This window comes from Zosterops lateralis, assembly GCF_965231275.1.
Source record: "Zosterops lateralis genome assembly, chromosome: W".
Lineage (NCBI taxonomy): Eukaryota > Metazoa > Chordata > Aves > Passeriformes > Zosteropidae > Zosterops > Zosterops lateralis.
Window position 1 is genome coordinate 26,847,610 of NC_139801.1, and position 15,073 is coordinate 26,862,682.

Below are 15,073 nucleotides of genomic sequence, written 5' to 3' on the forward strand. Positions count from 1 at the left end.
CAGTCGCAAAAGACGGCGATCACTTTGAGCTCATTGCTTGATTGATAATTAAATGCAGGCAACGGTGCTTGCAACTGATGGGTGCAGATCCCGCAAAGTTCATACTCTTGGTACCACAGGAGAAATTTGACTGGAGCTTTGCAAGCAGTGTTTCTCTGCAAAGTGCTCTGGAAAATTTTTCAGGGCAGATCACTCATCATCTGCCCAGCCACAAGCTATTGCAAGTGGCAAAATTCTTTGAAATTTCTTTGCGGCCCAAAAATAGTCAGGAGCCAGTGCAAGGACCCAGTCTTTACTGACGGTTCGGGAAGGATGTGGAGGCCCCTGCCTCTGAAGAGGTCATTGAAAGGGTCACGAACCCTGCATTACCTTGGAGAGCAGATAGTGCATGATCACCCCCCAGCTATGGATTGGCTACCCGTTCTGTTCCCTGGTTGGTCAGTTCTGTATCCTTCTCCTGATTGGTCAAGTTTCGATCCCCTAATTTGTTTATTAATGTTCTCCCTGATTGGTCCATTTCCTCAGCTTGTAACCCCATTGGTTGTTAGTAAAACCACACCTGCTTTGGTAGGTGCATAAAACCCTGACAGCTGAGCCCTTCGGGGTCTTTGACTGTCGGCGGAGATGAAGTAAAGAAGCCTCCCGAAGACCATCCCTGGCTCCTGTGTTTCCTTCTGCGCTGCTTGGGATCACCCCCTCGGGAAGAGCAGCCTCCAACAGCTAGAGCCTTGTCCAGACTGATAGTCTTGGACTTCACAAAAGAGCTGAAATCTGCCGAGGTGCCTTGCGCCACCTGGACTGAGGCTGCCTTGCTCAAGGCAACTCGCTAGGGAAGGTCGCTGCCCTCAGAAAGCTAGCCAGAGGCAGAGGCGGGTGGCGATAGCCGGCCGCCCAACGTGGGGCCCTCCCTCTGGAGGTTCCCCTAGCGAGCTGTCCTCGATCTCGAGGTGAAGACACGGCCTTGGGCAGCCCAGCTCCTCTGGCGGACCCCCCTGCGTTCTAGCAGGAGCTACGTCAGAGGCGTCGGCCGGGAACTGTGAACTACATCGGACTGCAGCCGGTCGCACCAGGTGGCCACCTCTCACCGGTTTTTCGTTGCCCATCAGCGCTATCGAGCGAAGAAAGAGTGTGAGTGAATTGGGCTTTTTCTTTTATTTATACCTTTTGCCGGTTGAGAGGGAGTGAAGGCAGGATGGGAAACAGTTTCAGCCGTCCATTGCTTACCCATCCTGAACGGGAGTTTTATGTCCAAGTTAAAGCTATCCTTGTTGGGGCAAATTTTAAGTTCAGACGGGTGGTTTTAAAGTGTTTTGTTAAGTGGATTTTTGAGCATTTTTCGTATGTTAAGTTAGATTTAGTTAAGTCTGATCATTTTTGGGATGATGTGGGAAGCAAGTTGACAATTGTACAGTTGGAAGGGAATCTAACAGTGGCAAAATATTTTCCATTATTTAAGTTAATAATTAAAGCATTGGAGGGAATCAGTTCGGGGAAAGATGCGGGGAGAGTTCGGGACCCCCAGTTAAAATCCTGTACCCCTCCTTCCTCACTCCCTACTCCTAAACCCTCTTCCCTTCCTGAGGATGGGTCGGCAAGCACGTCCCACAGTACTGTGCCGGGAGGCTACTGTCCCTCGGGCACTCCCCAACCCCCTCTCTACCCTTCCCAGGACAGTGCTGGCCACACTGCCTTGGGCCTTCCCTGTGACCACCTTCCTATGCCTGTGTACCCAGTTGTGCCCCCTCCAAAAGTTGACCCTGTTGTTAATCAAGATGGCGCTGGCAATGTGGTCAGCCCCGCCATTTTGTCCTCCCCTTGTCCAAGTTTTCCCGCCCTTTCCTCACAAAATGGCCACTTCTCGGTGACATCATCTCAGGTTGTGGGCGTGTCAGATTCCTTCCCTATACCCCACCCCTCTGCGTCGATTGGTGTAACCGCGGCGGGCCCCTCCCCTTGTGTTGTAACCCCACCTCCCCACTATGTCATTAGTTCCCTCCCTGGTTACACCCCCTGTGCAGACTCCACCCCTTGTCACACCCCCCAGGTGGAAGCCACGCCCCTGTCCCCACCTCCAGGCAACGCCCACATGGAGGACACACCCCTAGCCCTGCCTCCAGACACCTCCCAGGCCACGCTTCCAGCCCCGCCTACTGACACCTCCACCTTGACCGGAAATGTCAGTGAGAGACACCGGAAAGAAGCCATTTCGGCTTCAACTGCCCCATCGAGTCGACTGCTTTCCAAGCGCAGGGGGAAAAAACACGAACAGAAAATCATTAAAGCCCCTTCCTCGGATGAGGAAAGCAGTGAGTCCTCAATATCCGATTCTGAATGTGAGGAATATGAGGATCATTGGGCAAAAACAAAACGTGACACTATAAAGGACAATGACTGGGAAATAACTAATAAAATCACTGCGTTCCCTATCATGGTCAGGCAGGGCCGACGACAGGCTAGAAAGGTTACATGGCATCCTGTGCCATTCTCGGAACTGAAAGAACTTAACAAAGCTGCCAAAGAACATGGTCGAGGGTCTCATTACTTTAGACACATACTTGAGGCTACCTTCGCAGCACACACGCTGTTACCACATGATATCCGGAATATAATTGGATGTCTACTCACCCCAGCAGAATACTTGCTTTGGGAAAGGAATTGGAAAAAACAATTGGCAACGCTGGTAACAGCCTATGCAAATGATACCAATAAACCAAATGTAATATTGGAGCAAATTGCTGGTGAGGGCAACTATTTGAGGCCCACCGACCAGTTTGATATTCCAGACTCTGCATTAAGAGAAATTGCAAGTGCAGCAAAGGCATCCCTCACATTAGTACCTGACGAATCAGTGCCATCCCAAAGTTTTACATCCATCAAACAAGAGGTTGAAGAATCCTTTACCAAATTTGTGGATAGACTAAAAGCGGCACTAGAGAAACAACTAGAGAGTGCTGATGCTAGGAAAGAGATGTTAGTCAAAATGGCTTTTTTAAATGCAAACGCAACCACAAAACCTATCCTTCTAGCACTACCCCTTGACCCCAACCCGACTATTGACCAGATGATTGAGGCATGCATTAAACATCAATCTACCGAGAACACTGTGGCTCAGGCAGTGGCACAGGGGATTGCACAGGGTGTTTCAGGTGCCTTTGCTGTTATCACCGCGAAAGACAGACAGAGGTGTTTTAACTGTGGGCAGTTTGGTCATTTTATCGCGGAGTGCCCAGAAAAAGAGGCTGTGGACAACCATCGGAAAAATCATCAGTGGATTAACAGTAACCCCAACAGATGGTGGAAGCAGGGAAACAGGAAACAGAGTGCGGGGCGGCGACGCGCGACGACACAAAATACCCCGCCCACTCCAACACCCAAAGACGAAGACACAGACCAATTTCCACACGGACCAAAAACGCCAGCTTCGGAAGTTCCCCCCAGGATGAAAAAGACGACTTTTACTCCCAGATACAGGTGGGAACCCGGCGCCAGTTGGTGAGTGATCTGTCCGTTCAATTTGAAAATGACTCTATTTACATGATTGCAACAGGAAAACGTGCTCCAATAGATGGACCTTTTGATATTTTGATTATTGGGGACCCCTTTTACAAACCGGCTGAACTGGCTGTGATCCCTGAAGTTCAGACACTGGAGCCAGGGGAAGAAATTTTTATTTCAGTTATGTACTTAGACTACCCGTATTTCCTACCAGAGAATGTCCCTATTGCCCAAGCGTTTCTTTTACCAAAGCCTCTACCTGAAACTGTTCCCCAAAACCCTACAGTACTATGGGTCCAAATTATGGGATCCAGAAAGCCCGTTTATAAGTGCACTCTGTTTTCCAAAGGAGAGAAAGTCAAAAGACTGGGCATGATGGACACAGGGGCAGATGTAACTCTGGTGGCAAAATCTGAATGGCCCCCCGACTGGGAATTGGAGCCAGTCTCTGGTTTTATCTCTGGCATAGGGGGTGTAGCAACCTCCTGGCGGGCAAAACGGAATGTGGTCATTAGCGGGCCGGAGGGCAAAGTGGCTACTGTCAGGCCATTTGTTGTCAGGGCACCCATTACCTTATGGGGGCGTGATGTCTTATCCCAATGGGGGGCAACACTAACTATTAATTCCAGGGATTTTTAAAAGGGGCCACTGAAGAGCGCGCGTTTGAAACCCCTCAGTTAACCTGGAAACAAGATCACCCAGTGTGGGTTGATCAGTGGCCCCTATCCACTGAAAAATTAGGCGCGCTTGAAGCCCTGGTGGAAGAGCAGTTATCCAAGGGACATATTATTCCATCAAACAGTCCCTGGAACACCCCCATTTTCGTTATTAAGAAACCTGGAAAAAATAAATGGAGGTTGTTACAAGACCTCAGAAAGGTTAATGAGGTAATGGAAGACTTTGGACCCCTAAAACCGGGGATGCCCTCACCCATTATGCTGCCTCGAAATTGGCCTCTAGCTGTAATAGACATCAAAGATTGTTTCTTTGGGATACCTCTCCATCCGGCACATGCACCAAAATTTGCCTTTTCTGTGCCGTCTCCCAATCAACAAGCCCCGCTTAAAAGATACCATTGGAAAGTTTTACCCCAAGGAATGAAAAATTCGCCAACAATATGCCAATGGTATGTGGCAAGAATATTGTCTCCAATCAGGGTTGCCTTTCCTGATGCCATTTTATTACATTATATGGATGATGTATTAATTTGTGCCAAAGACCAGTGTTGTGGTTTGAAAACAAAACGAGTGAGAGGCTCCAAGTCAGAGATATAATTTAATGAGAGGAAAGGCAAAAAGGTAAAAATAAAATAAAATAAATGCAATAACACAAAGAATCACTGACAGGGTCAGAATACAACTGGAGTAGGATGGTGGAAGCAGTCCAGGTGAGGTGCTCTTCCTGAAGCAGTGATCCTGTAGAAAGGTCTGGGAGCTCTGGTCCTCTGGGAATCCAGTGGATAAGTGCTACATGCACTGTCCCAAATCCCAGCTTATATCCAGGTGAGAATGCTTGGCTCCTCCCCCTGGGCAGAGCATCTCACAATAGCATGAGAAGTGTGAAAATGGGTCCTTGATGGCCCATTAACAGAGATAACCCCTGGAGGGAGTTACCTGTGACTCATGGGCCATTAGCAGAAGACACCCCAAAAGTCATTAGCAGAAACACCCCAAAGGCGTTAATGGGCCATTAGCAGAAGAGGCAGGGGGCTTGGGAAAACACTAGCCCACCTGGTTTCAACAGTTCATGAAGATGGTGATGGAATAAATACTTTGTGTACATCCTACACTGCAACCCAGGACAACCAGTCAGACTTAGACCAAGTTCTCCAAGCCACCATCCAGGCCATTACAGACTCCGGGTTCGAGATTCAGCCGGAAAAAGTACAGCTTACTTCCCCATGGAACTACCTTGGACTTCGTGTGCGTGAAATGACCATTCAACCACAGCAGGTAGTCATCAATTCCAACCCAAAGACTTTGAAAGAGGTGCAGCAGCTCTGCGGCTCGATCAACTGGATAAGACCACTCCTGGGCATTTCATCAGAAGACTTGGCTCCATTATTCAATTTGCTAAAAGGAGACAGTTCCCTCACTTCGCCTAGGACCCTGACAGCGGAAGCCCGAGCTGCGATAGTCACGGTACAAGAGGCACTAAGTTACCGTCAAGCGTATAGGTATGAACCATCTTTACCATTTCTTTACGCCATTTTGGGTACTACACCTCACTTTTATGGACTCATTTTTCAGTGGGATGATAAGCTCAGAGACCCTTTGCTGATCCTGGAGTGGATCTTCCTACATGCCCAACCAAACAAGACAATTACTACTCCCCAAGAAGCAATTGCTGCTATAATTCGTAAAGGTAGGTCACGCCTCTGCTCTCTTGCAGGGTTTGATTTTTCATGCATATATGTCCCATTGGCCACAGTTGAAGAGCTAGAATTTCTGCTCCAACATAATGACAACCTCCAGTTCTCCCTCGATAGCTATCCAGGTAAAATTTCTATCCACTATCCTGGCCATAAATTATTCAAAACTAATTTTAATCTGATTCCCAAATTTATCCAAAGCAAAACTCCTTTGGAAGCTGTGACAGTTTTCACGGATGGCTCGGGATCCTCTCACAAGTCAGTAATGACTTGGAGAGATCCTAGGACGCAGAAGTGGGAATCTGACGTCCAAGTGGTGGAGGGATCCCCACAAATTGCAGAATTAGCTGCCGTAGTCAGAGCTTTTGAAAAATTCAAAGACCAGCCTTTCAATTTGGTTACAGATTCGGCGTATGTGGCTGGAGTTGCTATGAGGGCAGAGCATTCCTTCTTAAAAGAGGTGTCTAATAAAAATCTATATTCCCTGCTTTCTAAATTGGTCTACTTTATCTCCCACAGGAAGCAGCCATTCCACATCATGCATGTGAGATCACACACAGACCTTCCAGGCGCCATTGTCGAAGGGAACAGGAGAGCAGACGCCTTAGCAATGATGGCACAAACTACCAATGTGCCAGATATCTTCCAACAGGCTAAATTGTCACACCAATTTTACCATCAAAATGTCCATGCCCTGACCCAAATGTTCCGCCTAACAAGAGAACAAGCTAAAGCTATAGTTGGGTCATGTCCACAATGTCAGGCCTACCAAGTCCCCTTCCTAGATAAAGGGGTTAACCCCAGGGGGCTAAACAGCAATGAATTATGGCAGACTGATGTAACACACTTCTCCTCTTTCGGACAGCAAAAATACATTCATGTATCAGTTGATACGTTCTCGGGAGCCGTCTTTGCTTCCGCGCATGCTGGGGAAAATGCCACCTTTGTAAAAAGACATTTTTACTTAGCCTTTGCCATGCTGGGAGTCCCCAAGAAAATTAAAACCGACAATGGGCCTGCTTATGTGTCAAAACAATTAAATTCATTTTTTCAGGAATAGGGAATTCAACATGATACAGGTATACCGCATTCGCCCACAGGACAATCGATTGTTGAAAGAACCCATTCAACGATCAAGAGGGTCCTTAATCAACAGCGGGGAGGTACAGAAGTGTTATCTCCCATTGAGAGACTCTGTAAGGCCTTATATGTTATTAATTTCCTAAATTGTTCTGCTTCAGAGCCTAACTCCCCCGTAATCAGGCACTTTTCAAATTCAGCCAGAGCTAAGCTCACAGAAAAACCGCCTGTGTTGATCAAAGATCCAGAATCACATCAAATATCGAGTCCCCACCAGTTGATTACCTGGGGAAGAGGGTATGCTTGTGTGTCAACCCCATCAGGTCCAAGGTGGCTTCCAGCCAAGAACATCAAGCCCTATCTAGGGCCTACTGACAAAGACAATGCTAACCTGAATGTTATTGAGCCGCCCGCAGGGACATCGGAGCTTCAGCGGACGGCAGCGTGGAAGAGGAGGAAAAGAAGACCCAAAGCACAAAAGACGGCACACCACCCGGTCACGAGGTCACAAACAACGGAGTGAGCAGTGCCGACAGGGATGCCACACCATGACAAAAAGGACTGTATTTTAATCTTCCAAGAAAAAGACTAAGCCTCACTGTAGGCTCAAGAGACTGTTACCCCAGAAATGCTTTCCCCAGAGTATCCTGCTCCCACTACTTTTAACCCTTACCCCCTGGATGTCCTTTCCCCTGTACCCCAACCTAAAGGTTATACTGTCATCAGTATCCCCTTTGAAAGATAAATGCTAACCCCGATCTTTTTATTTGTAGAACTACCTCAAGGCAGAAATGGATTGCCGAGCACTTATCACCTGGATGCTCTACCTATTATGGTTGCTCCTCTGGATCATGCCCAGCCAGACCTGGATAGTGAAGCAACCAAAAGAAAATGTCTGGGTAACCCTTGCTAAAGCCCTGAAGCAACAAAGTATGTGCCTGTCCATGGGCGATGCCCACAATCCACTATCCTCGTCTAGTGGGCGTCCCATTGCAAAGTCATGAGTACCCATTCACAGGAAAACTGCCCAACCCCGTTGACATTTGGGACGAGTGGACAGGGATTTTACCACATGCAACAGAGGAACCCCAAGAATTAGACCTTTTGGGGTCCTCCAAAGCAGCCTATTGCGTAAATATCTTCTATAGGAGAGATAAGAAAGATTTAGCCTTAAGGGTACAACAAAAATCAGTGTACAGATTTGATGTCTACCCAAACAATAAAATTTATCAAAGAGAAAATTGGTGCAATTACACCTCACCCACACTATCCATGTCCACTCGCCAACCCCGAACTCTACCAAAAGGAGTGTTCCTAATTTGTGGGGACAGGGTATGGGCAGGAATCCCTGCGCATCTTCAAGGAGGTCCTTGCACTCTAGGAAAGTTAACCATTTTGACCCCAAACACCACAATGGTTCAAGATTGGCACAACAAAAAGAACAATCAGACCCGAAAACGCAGACAATTGGAAAACCTAAAAGATGACTGTGATAGTCAAATTACAGATTGGTCGAGACAAAAACAAGTACTAATGTCCATATTTTTGCCATGGGTAGCCGCAGTGAAAGCGCTAGGCGAGCTTTCCCACCTAGAGTGCTGGCTGGGAAAACAAGCTAAATTAACCTCTACCGTCCTCCAAGACCTCCTTGAAGATGAGGAGACCACCAGAAGGGCTACACTTCAGAACAGAGCAGCGATAGACTTCTTGCTCCTTGCCCATGGGCATGGCTGCGACGAATTTGAGGGGCTTTGCTGCTTCAACTTGTCCAGCCGCAGAGAGAGCATCCATGCAAAGATCAAGGCGATCCAAGGAGCTGTCCACGACTTGAAAAGGGAAAACCAGCAAGAAGACTGGTCAGACAATCCCTTCAAGAACTGGGGACTCCAGGGATGGGCAGCAACAATAGCCAATGGACTGTTGTGGATTTTTATTAATATACTAATTGTTTTGGTTGCTTTTGGTTGCATACTTAAATGCCTGGAAAAATTCTCCAACAAAGTCTTCCTAATAAATAAAGAAGGGGGAGTTGTGGAGGCCCCTGCCTCTGAAGAGGTCATTGAAAGGGTCACGAACCCTGCATTACCTTGGAGAGCAGATAGTGCATGATCACCCCCCAGCTATGGATTGGCTACCCGTTCTGTTCCCTGGTTGGTCAGTTCTGTATCCTTCCCCTGATTGGTCAAGTTTCGATCCCCTAATTTGTTTATTAATGTTCTCCCTGATTGGTCCATTTCCTCAGCTTGTAACCCCATTGGTTGTTAGTAAAACCACACCTGCTTTGGTAGGTGCATAAAACCCTGACAGCTGAGCCCTTCGGGGTCTTTGACTGTCGGCGGAGATGAAGTAAAGAAGCCTCCCGAAGACCATCCCTGGCTCCTGTGTTTCCTTCTGCGCTGCTTGGGATCACCCCCTCGGGAAGAGCAGCCTCCAACAGCTAGAGCCTTGTCCAGACTGATAGTCTTGGACTTCACAAAAGAGCTGAAATCTGCCGAGGTGCCTTGCGCCACCTGGACTGAGGCTGCCTTGCTCAAGGCAACTCGCTAGGGAAGGTCGCTGCCCTCAGAAAGCTAGCCAGAGGCAGAGGCGGGTGGCGATAGAAGGACAGGAAAGGCCATTGTTACTTGGAAAGATGGATCTGAGTGGCAAGTTTTGAAAGGTCATGAGGATGGGTCAGCCCAATTGGTTGAATTGAGGGCTGCCATCATGGCATTTCCAAAGTTTTCCCAGGAACCTTTCAATTTGGTCACAGATTCCGCTTATGTGGCCGACATGGTGCAGCGGTTGGGTCATTCAGTTTTGAAGGCAGTCAGCAATGCTGCTTTGTTTCATTTGCTGAAGACCCTGTGGTATGCCATTGAGGCCCAGGTTCTTCAAACACAAAAACGGTTTCCTAAAAAACAAAAACGGGGAATGCAGGGTGAAACCCTGCACAGTCAATTGGCAAAAGCTTTGTATGCCATTAAGGACCTTATGGTGTCGCAGAATTCTAATAACCCTGTCATGTTGAACCATCACCTTTCGTTGCAGGCTTTGGACGAGACACATCAGCCTTGAGCCAAGGTTCGTGTGGGAAATTTAGTCACCAAGCAGTGGGAAGGTCCCTATGACCTTATCGCTTCAGGGCAATACTGGGTTCACACACAGATACTGGGGTTCACTGGGTGCCTATGAAGTGTGTTCGTCCTGACCTGCGACTGCAAAGGCAGAATCTGACTGATAGGCAAGCCGGGGACCATGACCAAAATGAAAGGCAGCAAGTGGATGAACCATCGAGTGATGACCCAGATGCAGACGACGTGAGTGTTCACTCCGATGGTCCCTCCACAAGCAGAGACTGAACTGTTCATTTTTCTTTTTTCCTTTTCTTTTTTTCTAACGCAAAAAAGGCGAGATGTCGCCCTGATTTTCAGCCTCCTGATCTTGTTTACATAGTTCTACTGGAGTTTCTCACACATTTAACATAAACAAAGATTGTTTCTCATTCCTCTCTGTGATGGACTGCTGGCTTGACCACTGGGGTCAGAGGGGTGTTCCTCTCATCTCCCAATCCTCTACCAAATCCCAAAAACTATATAAGTTGAAATTCTCAAAATAAAGTCCTTCTTTCCTCGCTCTCAACGTGACAAGGTGAGTGTCGTTCTTTCATGTTGTGCTTGCGACAGGCTACCATTACTTCTAGTGCAGGAACATCTGGTTTCATTCTCCTATTGGGTTTCTCCCACAGCCTGGACAGGGCTCAAGGAGGGACCAAGGGAGTTGTGTTTGATCTTACACCCCCATACAAGGCAAGATGTGGCCTAGTCCAGTTTCTAAATACAGAAAAGTAAATACATGTTTTGCCAATAAAGTAATACATTTATCATATTGCTAATAATACAATAATGAGTGGATACATATAACATTTTGTTGGAAGGTTCATCTAGAGGTCAAATTTGGCTCAGGGCCTGTTGAGATGCATCCCAGGGTCCTGAGGGAACTGGCTGACATAGTTGCCAAGCTACTGTCCATCATATTTGAAAAGTCATGGTGGTCAGGTGAAGTCCCCAGTGATGTGTAAAAGGGAAACATTGTTCCCACTTTTAAAAAGGGGAGAAAGGAAGACACGGGGAACCATAGATTGCTGAGCCTCACTTCTTTTCCTGGGAAGATCATGGAGCAGATCCTCCTAGAAGCTATGTTAAATCACATAAAAGACAAGGAGGTGATCTGAGACAGCCAGCACAGCTTCGTTGAGGGCAAATTGTACCTGACCAGTCTGGTGCTCTATGATCGAGTGATGGTAACAGTCAACAAGAGAAGACCAACAGATGTCATCTGTCCAGATTTCTGTAAGGCTTTCAAATACAGTCCCGCATAACATCCTTATCTCCAAATTGAAGAGACATGAATTTGATGTATGGACTATTCAGTGGATAAGGAATTGGCTAGATGGATGCAGCCAGAGAGTTGTGGTCAGTAGCTCTATATCGAGCTGGAAGCTGGTGACGAGTGGTGTCCCTCAAGGCTCTGTCTTGGGACTGGTGCTCTTTAATATCTTTCTCAATGACACAGACAGTGAGATTGAGTGCATCCTCAGCAAGCTTGCAGATGACACAAAGCTGAGCGGTGCATTTGACAAAACAGAGGGGAGGAATGCCATCCAGGGGGACCTGGACAAGCTCGAGAAGCAGGACCATGAGAACGTCATGAAGGTCAAGTCCAAGTGCAAGGTGCTGCAGCTGGGTCAGGGCAATCCTAGACATGACTACAGACTAAGAGAAATAGTCATGGAAAGCAGCCCTGATGAGAAGGACTTGGGGGTTCTCATGGATAAAAAGCTGGACATGAGCCATCAGTGTGAGCTCACAGCCCAGGCAGCAAACCACATCCTGGGCTGCATCAAAAGAGTTGTGGCCAGCAGGTCGAAGGAGGTGATTTTCCCTCTCTACTGTGCCCTTTTGGGACCCCACCTTGAGTACCATGTCCAGTTCTAGGGCCCCCAGCAAAAGAAATACGTGGACCTGTTAGAGCGGGTCCAAAGGAGGCCACAAAGATGATCAGAGGGCTGGAGCACCTTTCCTATGAAGAGAGGCTGAGAGAACTGAGGTTGTTCAGCCTTGTCTTGGTTTGGGAAGACAGGTATCTGCCAGGGAAAGCTGGAGTTTCCCGTGGAATGGAGAATGTAAACACACACCCCCCCCTCCTTTGAAATTATTATAATTTTGCAATTAAAGGCTTTTCAGGCAAAGATTTGGGAATAGGAATAACAGTTCTTTACTAGAAATATTAAGAATACAAATGTAGTAGTACAAGAAACAAGTAAACAAAACAAACAAAAATCCTAGAAATTCTGACAGAGTCAGAGATTCAACCTGACACCCTGTTGGTCAGGGTGTTGGAAGCAGTCCAAAGTAAGCACTCCTGGAGTGGCAGATGTAGTTCTCTTGGAGTAGAGATGGTCCTGTAGCAAAGGGTCCAGTAATGGCAAGATGGGTCCGGTCTGCCTTTGGGAATCCAGTGGAAAACCAGCATCTGGTGCCCCTATGTCTCAGTTTTTATCTAGGTAGGAACGGTTTGGCTCCCCCCACTGGGTGGAGCATCTCACAATGGGATGATGGAATGTGTCATGTCATTGGTGAGCCTTAATGGCCCATTACTAGAAGATAACCCCCGGAGGGTGGACTGTTGTGGAAGAGATAAGGAACACTGTTCCACCTGGTTTTAACAGCTGGCCCATTATCAGAAGGTACCCCCTCCTCCCTGGAGTTACAAGAGATAAAGAAAACACCTCCCCAACTGGTTTCCACAGATGGAATAGAATAAACATTTTTTGGTTACATAACCCAAGACAAGCCTGGACAAGAGATGGCTTTAGGAAGACCTCATTGCAGCCTTTCACTACCTTAAGGGGGCTTATAAAAACGAGGGTGAGGGACTTTTTATATGGGTAGATAGTGACAGGACAATAGGCAATGGTTTTAAACTGAACAGGAGTCAGGTTGAGATTAGTTGTTAGGAAAAATTTCTTTACTCAGAGGGTAGCTCTCATGGTTTGACACTGGCCAAACATCCACAAAAGCCGCTTGCTCACCCTCCCCTGCCACAGCTGGGCAGAGGAGAGAAAAATTTAATGAGGCGTTCATGAGGTGAGATAAGGACCGGGAAAAAAACACTCCAAGGGCAAAACAGGTTAAGATTAGAGGTAAAAAGTAAATTTATTACAGAGTCAGAGGAGGATAATAAGAAGCAAAATAAGGCCTTAAGAACCACTTCTTTTCCCCCAACCCCTCACTCTTTCCCACCAACAGTGCAGGGAGACAGAGTATGGGGTTTGGTCAGTTCATCACCCGAGGTTTTCTTCTGCTGCTCAGGGAGAGGACTCTTTCCCCTGTGAGGCCATGACGTCCCTCCCATGGGAGACAGTTCTACGTGAACTTCTCCAGCATGGCTCCAATCCCATGAGCAGTGGTCCTCCCAAAACTGCTGCAGCATAGGTCACTCTTCCACGGGGTGCAGTCCTCCAAGGACACGTTGCTCCACCCTGGAAGCAAGGGACCCCTCTCTCCACCAGGTCTTCACCTGGACTACAGCCTCCTCTAGGCATCTACCTGCACCAGCGTGAGCACCTACCCCACAGGCTGCCGGTGGATCTCTGCATCCCCTGTCATCACCATGGCCTGCAGAGGAATTTCAACTCTGGACCCTGGAGCACCTCTTCCCCCTCCTTCTTCACTGACCTTGGTGTCTCCATGTTGTTTCCCTCACATGTTCTCACCTCTTCCTCTTCTCTAGGTAAAAAAATCTGTGTCTGCCCACTTTGTTTTGATTTTCTTCTTAAATATCACAGAGGCATTACCAACCTCTCTAATTGGCCCTGGCTTGGCCAGCGGCTTGTCTGTCTCCAGAGCCATCAGCCACTGGCTCTGCTGGACATAGTGGAAGCTTCTAGCAGCTTCTCAAAGAAGCCACCTCTGTGCCCCCCCCACTACCAAAAACCAGGCTGTGCAAAACCAGCACAGCAGTGAAGCACTGGAACAAGTTGCCCAGAGAAGCTGTGGATGCCCCATCCCTGGAAATGTTCAAGGGCAGGTTGGATGGGGGCCTGAGTAACCTGATATAGTGGGTGGCATCCTTGCCCATGGCAGGGGGGTTGTAACTAGATGATGTTTAAGGTCCCTTCCTACCAAAATAATTCTATGATTCTATGATCTACTGTGATAGCAAAAATATAAGCATGTTTTTATCCTGAGGTGGTAAAATATTGGCCAGAAATCGGGAAATGCAGGTTCTTAGTTTGGCGCTGTCTTCTGAGGAGAGATGATATTGAACCCGCACCTTGGACTTCAGAAGGGATCAAACAGTCAAAAAAACCGGGTCTGAGTTTACACGTCAGAATCAGTGTTCACCAGGTTGCTGTGATATTCTGTTCAAGTAAATGGAATCTCAAATTTTAAAACTAGGACTGCAAATAAAATTTCAGGGCCATTTTTCATATTCTGTGAGGCAGGATCTAATACAAAAATATTTTTATATTTTAGAAGTATTTCTAACTTGAAAAGCTATGATATTTGCAAAGTGGGAAGAATTGATTAAGTTGTATGCTTTAACAGGAAATTATTCTGAATATATGGATCAGAAAATAACTGAATACAGTTTTGTGAACCTTACATGGGATAAGATTTATAAAAGTAACTCTTGCAGTAGTTGTCTCTTCTTAGAATTAAAAAATATATGTTTTTATGTATTTTTCTCTAATTGTAACCTATTATTGAGGAGCTATTACAGATAACATATTTCAGGCAGGAACTTAGGCACTGTAAAATTTTTGGCAGATGAGAAGAGTGAAAGTAGCATTTGTTTTCCCCAGCAAGCCAATCATTTCCTTTGAATGGGTTGTTTTACTACATGACATCAATCTTCAACATTAGCTTTGTGATTTGTGTAGTTAGAGCTGTAGATATGGATGTAAGGTGTCTTTTAATAAAATCGATTCTAGATCAGATCCTTTAACTTAATTATAGCTTTCTAAAAATATATTGATTTAAAAGCTTTCCTGTTTATATAGTGTTTAAAAATATTTTTATATTATTTCAATATGTAGTCATAGAGGCTTCCAATCTTTTAGAAAATAAACTTGTCAGTATT

The 15,073-nt window shown here is 46.7% G+C and overlaps 1 pseudogene across 1 annotated transcript in view; it reads left to right on the top strand.

The window, feature by feature from the left end:
- LOC310922243 (E3 ubiquitin-protein ligase UHRF2-like) overlaps positions 1-15,073 on the top strand; it is a 126,282-nt pseudogene that overhangs the window by 105,166 nt on the left and 6,043 nt on the right. Inside the window, exon 7 of the transcript in view lies at positions 14,179-14,316. The product of the transcript in view is annotated as an E3 ubiquitin-protein ligase UHRF2-like (transcript). The remainder of the gene's footprint in view (positions 1-14,178; positions 14,317-15,073) is intronic.